The sequence below is a fragment of the Camelina sativa genome, chromosome 1, assembly GCF_030686135.1.
Source record: "Camelina sativa cultivar CO46 ecotype springtype chromosome 1, ASM3068613v1".
NCBI lineage: Eukaryota > Viridiplantae > Streptophyta > Magnoliopsida > Brassicales > Brassicaceae > Camelina > Camelina sativa.
The window spans coordinates 19,466,332-19,472,980 of NC_141880.1; the positions used below are offsets into that span (position 1 = coordinate 19,466,332).

At 39.5% G+C, this 6,649-nt stretch overlaps 1 non-coding gene across 1 annotated transcript; it reads right to left on the bottom strand.

Moving 5' to 3' along the window:
• Window positions 1-5,115: 5,115 nt before the first annotated feature.
• On the bottom strand, window positions 5,116-5,222 carry LOC147950126 (small nucleolar RNA R71). Its single transcript, XR_015565125.1, has one exon. It is a non-coding gene; the product is annotated as a small nucleolar RNA R71 (small nucleolar RNA).
• Between the last annotated feature and the right edge of the window lie 1,427 nt (window positions 5,223-6,649).

The window sequence follows — 6,649 nt, forward strand, 5'->3', positions numbered from 1 at the left end:
TTTTGCCTGTTTCGGGACAAAATGGGTATAAGTGGTATCCAAAGAATCCAAATTCAACCCGAACTCTTATAATTAGTCAAATGCATTGGATTGTTACATATTTTGACCCTTAAAATATTAACATAGCTGTTTACTGCTTCAAATCAATGTTTCTATCAGTTTTTGCCTGTTTTCTTGGTTTAAGCCTGTTTTAGGATACAACGGGTTTAAGTGTTGTCTAAACACTCCAAATTCATCCCAAACCCTTAAAATTAGTTAAATGGATTGGAATTTCACACATTATGACCCTAGAAACTGTATCAAAGCTGTTTACTGCTTAGAATAAACGTTTTCTAGGCTTTAGCCTGTTTCGGGACAAAATGGTCTAAGTGGTGTCCAAACAATCCAAATTCAACTCGAACTCTTATAATTAGTCAAATGTATTGGATTGTTACGTATTTTAACCGTAAAAAAAGTAACATAGCTGTTTACTGCTTTAAATCAATGTTTCTCTCGGTTTTAGCATATTTTGTCGGTTTAAGCCTGTTTTGGGATAAAACGGGTTTAAGTGTTGTCTAAACACTCCAAATTCATCCCTAACCCTTACAATTAGTCAAATGCATTGGATTGTCACACATTCTGACCTTAGAAACAGTAACAAAGCTATTTACTGCTTCGAATCAATGTTTTCTCGGTTTAAGCCTATTTTGGGCAAAATGGGTAAAAGTTGTGTCTAAACACTTCAAATTCAACCCAAACTCTTATAAATAGCCAAATGCATTGGATTTTTAGATATTTTGACCCAAGAAAGAGTAACATAGCTGTTTACTCTCGAATCAATGTTTTCTCTCAGTTTAAGCCTGGTTTTAGATAAAACGGGTTTAAGTGTTGTCTAAACACTCCAAATTCATCCCGAACTCTTACAATTAGTTAAATGGATTGGAATGTCACACATTATGACCCTAGAAACTGTAACAATGCTGTTTACTGCTTAGAATTAACGTTTTCTCTGCGTTAACCTGTTTCAGGACAAAATGGGTATAAGTGGTGTCCAAACAATCCAAATTCAACCCGAGCTATTCTAATTAGTCAAATGCATTGGATTGTTACATATTTTGACCGTAAAAAGAGTAACATAGCTTTTTACTGCTTGAAATCAATGTTTATCTCGGTTTTCGCCTGTTTTCTCGGTTTAAGCCTGTTTTGGGATAAAAGGGGTTTAAGTGTTGTCAAAACACTCCAAATTGATCTTGAACCCTTAAAATTAGTTAAATGGATTGGAATTTCACACATTATGACCCTAGAAACTGTAACAAAGCTGTTTACTGCTTAGAATAAACGTTTTCTCGTCTTTAGCCTGTTTCGGGACAAAATGGGTCTAAGTGGTGTCCAAACAATCCAAATTCAACTCGAACTCTTATAATTAGTGAAATGTATTGGATTGTTACATATTTTAATTGTAAAAAGAGTAACATAGCTTTTTACTGCTTCAATTCAATGTTTCTCTCGGTTTTCACCTGTTTTCTCGGTTTGAGCCTTTTTTGGGATAAAACGGGTTTAAGTGTTGTCTGAACACTCTAAATTCAACCCAACTGTTATAATTAGTCAAATGCATTGTATTGTTACATATTTTGACCCTAGAACAAGTAACATAGCTGTTTACTGCTTCAAATCAATGTTTCTCTCTGTTTTAGCCTGTTTTCTCGGTTTTAGCCTGTTTTGGGACAAAATGGGTAAAAGTTGTTTCTAAACACTCCAAATTCAACCCAAACTCTTATAAATAGCCAAATGCATTGGATTGTTACATATTTTGACCCAAGAAAGAGTAACATAGCTGTCTACTGCTTCGAATCAATGTTTTCTCTCGGTTTAAGCCTGGTTTTAGATAAAACGGGTTTAAGTGTTGTCTAAACACTCCAAATTCATCCCGAACTCTTACAATTACTTAAATGGATTGGAATGTCACACATTCTGACCGTAAAAAATGTAACAATGCTGTTTACTGCTTAGAATCAACGTTTTCTCAGTTTAAGCCTGTTTTGGGATAGAATGGGTTTAAGTTTTGTCTAAACACTCCAAATTCAGCCCAAACTGTTATAATTAGTCAATTTCATTGTATTGTTACATATTTTGACCCTAGAAAGAGTAACATAGCTGTTTACTGCTTCAAATCAATGTTTCTCTCTGTTTTAGCCTGTTTTCTCGGTTTTAGCCTGTTTTGGGACAAAATGGGTAAAAGTTGTTTCTAAACACTCCAAATTCAACCCAAACTCTTATAAATAGCCAAATGCATTGGATTGTTACATATTTTGACCCAAGAAAGAGTAACATAGCTGTCTACTGCTTCGAATCAATGTTTTCTCTCGGTTTAAGCCTGGTTTTAGATAAAACGGGTTTAAGTGTTGTCTAAACACTCCAAATTCATCCCGAACTCTTACAATTACTTAAATGGATTGGAATGTCACACATTCTGACCGTAAAAAATGTAACAATGCTGTTTACTGCTTAGAATCAACGTTTTCTCAGTTTAAGCCTGTTTTGGGATAGAATGGGTTTAAGTTTTGTCTAAACACTCCAAATTCAGCCCAAACTGTTATAATTAGTCAATTTCATTGTATTGTTACATATTTTGACCCTAGAAAGAGTAGCATAGCTGTTTACTGCTTCAAATCAATGTTTCTCTCACTTTTTGCCTGTTTTCTCGGTTTAAGCCTGTTTTGGGATAAAACGGGTTTAAGTGTTGTCTAAACACTCCAAATTCAACACAAACTCTTGTAATCAGTCAAATGCATTGGATTGTTACATGTTTTGACCCTAGAAAGAGTAACACAGCTGTTTACTGCTTCGAATCAATGTTTTCTCGGTTTTAGCCTGTTTTGGGACAAAATGGGTAAAAGTTGTTTCTAAACACTCCAAATTCAACCCAAACTCTGATAAATAGTGATAACTCTCTAATTTATATGTTTTTAGCATCATTTTTTGTCCATATTTTGCATTGTTCATACCTCTAACTTAGCATTTTTAGGTCATTAACTGTAGGAATTCACTTTTAGACCATTTAGGGTGTTGCATTTTTGTATTTTCATATTTTGGATAAAAACAAGTGCTAAAGAGGTAAAAATGGGGAAAAACAAGGACAATCCGAGCATGTACCCGAAGGAGCTATCGAGCTGCAAGAACAAATCTGAACCCCAACACGATCGAGGAGTATCCGAGAGCATGAAGAACAACCCGAAGATCCACGCGAGGCGTAACCCGACTTCTCCCTCGTGTACCCCATCGAGTAGACCATCGGGCAGGTCTAGGAAGCTAGATTAAAAGGGTATTCATATATAAACCCCCTCCTCTCCTGGCTCGCAAAGGAGCACGCCGCTGACCCTCAAACCAGAGAGCGAGAGCTTCTGTGAGAGAACTGAGCGACTCAAACATTTTCCTTTTCGTTTTGCATTTTTATTTAATAGTTTTTATAGTTTTCTTAGATTTCTATCTTGTAGTCTTTCTACTCTACTCTATCTTTTAATACAATGCAAGTTTCATTCATTTTCGTTATTTTGTTCCTTGTTATCATGTCCGAGTAGTGTAGTAAAGTTTCTAGGGATGGGATAGATGATTTTGTGTTCTTGATTGGTTAGGATGTCTTAGTTTGGTTATAAATGATTGATAGATTTCCTTCTAGGTTGGTGTTCTTAATGCTGTCAATAGACCAAGAGGTTGAGATTAGATCTAGGGCGTTTCAGCGACCGAGAGGTGTAGATGAGATGCGTGAATTAGCCAATGCTAGAGGTTTACTTGACTCTGAGTAAGGGATTAGATGAGTTTCAGTTTACTGACAATAATGAATCGTTATTAATGCCTTCTTGTTCATATTGCTAGTGCGAGAGTGTTGTAAGTGATCAAGGTTGATTGTTGCTAATGCGAGAGTGTGGTGACAAGGTTTTAGAGATTCATTGTCTAGGAAATAATTGCATGAGGCATGTAAGGCATCTGTACTGGTTTAGAATACTTAGGATTCGATTACCCCATCCTTAGGAGCTTTCATATTTTATTTGTTTACATTTTCTTTACTTACTCGACCACTTAGCCGATCAGGTACACGATAACCTGCATCGAGTAATACCTCGAGCTGTTCATATCTTATTTGCTTACTCGATCACCCAACTCGATCCTGTACTCGATTGCTTGCATCCAGTGCTTAGGTCGTGTGGTTTCTTTGTTTATATTCCTTTCTTTTATTTATTTTAGGACTGTTAGAACAAAAACCCTATCTGCTTGGGTTGACTTGTATAGTCCTGATTATATCCTTCCTGCTAGCAATAGACAACCATTTGGATTGATAACCCTTTGTACTACAACTGCATAGGGAATTGATACCCTGGGTGAAAACCCAACTATCAATTTGGCGTCGTTACCATTTGGTTGATTTCATTTTGCTACGTTTAGGATTTCAGCTTTTGCTAGATCAAGTTCTTTTGTTTATATTTGGTTCGGATACTGACTTGTTTGCTTTCGCATCGTTTGTTTTGAATATCAGGTACAACCCGAGCACCCACCCGACCCGTCACTCGATCACCTGGATCGAGTTGATCCTCATGTACACATTCGGACACCTACCTGCGCATGCAAACACGATCCAGAGGTAGCCAGAACCTGAGTCCTTTCATTGATAACATCGACTGACCTAGGCTCCTCAGACAACAACAAGTTCAACATGAACCAACAATCATTGAGGAGACGATGAATAATCAGAATGGTCCACCAGCTCCTCAAGCAAGGACCAATATCGGAGCAGGAGATGCTCCAACTACTCTCATTCAAAGGAATGGCATTGTACCACCAGCTGTGCAGAACAACAATTTTTAGATCAAGAGTAGTCTCATCCAGATGATACAAAGTAATAAGTTTCATGGATTACCAATGGAGGACCGAGTGGATCATTTGGATGAATTTGATAGGCTCTGTAGCCTCACTATGATCAATGAAGTCAGTGAAGATAGATTCAAGCTCAGGCTTTTCCCATTCTCTTTGGGAGACAAAGCACACATCTGGGAGAAATCGCTCCATAAGGAGTCCATCACCACTTGGGAAGCGTGCAAGAAGGCATTCCTGGCCAAATTCTTCTCCAACTCCAGAACCGCAAGGCTGAGAAATGACATTTCCGGCTTTGTTCAGAAGAACAATGAAACGTTCAGTGAAGCTTGGGAACGTTTCAAGGGATACACTACCCGATGTCCACATCACGACTTCAGCAATGCTTCATTGCTGAGCACACTTTACAGAGGAGTGGTCCCCAAGATACGGATGTTGCTGGACACCGCAAGCCATGGTAACTTCCTCAACACGGATGTCGATGAAGGTTGGGACCTAGTGGAGAACTTGGCTCAATCTGATGGCAACTACAATGAGGAATATGATCGCTCTGTGCGATCGACAGGAGAGGAAGATGCCAAGTACAAGAGGGACATGAAAGCCCTCAATGACAAGCTCGATAAGCTCCTCAACGAGCAGCAACATGTTCATGCCCTATCAGAGGAAGAGCAGTTTCTACAACAAGATGGGGAGACTATACAGATAGAGGTTGTTAACTACATCAACAACCAAGGAGGTTACAACAGAGGGTACAACAACTTCAAGCCGAATCCGAATCTGTCTTATCAGAACCCGAATGTTGCCAATCCTCAGGACCAAACTTACCCATCTATCGTTCAAGGGAACCCGGTCCAACAGAAGCCTTTTGTCCAGTGCAACCAAGGCTATGTACCTAAGCAGCAGTACTCTGGGACCTACAATCAACCACCTGGATTCCAACAACAAGGTCAACAGAACCAATCACAAGAAGCTGAATTACGCGGTCTCATTCAGCAAATGCTTCAGAATCAGGCTACAACATCTATGGCCATCGCGAAACGGTTCGCAGAGATGAGCAACAAGATCGACTCAGGATACAATGATCTGAACGCCAAGTACAAATCACTCAACACTAAGGTTAGATACCTGGAAGGCCACCACAATAACCAATCAGCTCCAAAGATTAACCAACTCCTAGGTAAGGCTGTTCAAAACCCCAAGGATTATGCCACTGCTCAAGCCATCTTCCTTGATGATGACTATGAGGACTACCTCACTGGGAACAGTGACGATCAAGATGGGGAGGATGTGGAACACCCAATGAAAAATGAGGCCGAGTATGAACTATATATCCGAGTATGAACCCGAGTCTTCAGCCAAGGAGAATGATTGAGTTGATGACCGAGCACTGATTCGAGGATCACAAACTGAAGAACAACCCGAAGTGGAACCCGATGACCTACACGATGGTGGTGATCAGATGATGCATCGAGTAGATGTTGAGAAGCGAGATCAGCCTCAACCACCTGCAACAGAAGGAGGGGAGTTAGAGGAAAGGTTCAACGCTGCACTTGACATCCAGCTGGAGGCGCTTGCAGAGCGAATGGCTAAGCGTAAAGCTCCACCACCTAAAATTTTGCCACCACACGAGCTTCAGGAGGAAATTGCCAAGGAGGCAGCTCGATTGGAGGATGAGGTTAAGGAAGCTTTCAAGGAATTTGGGTTTGAGATTCTCAGAAGTGGAGTGTACCTGGATCCTGAGCTGCGAATTGAGGAAAAACTGGGAGATCCTGGCTCTTTCACCTTCTGTGTTTGATAGGACTTC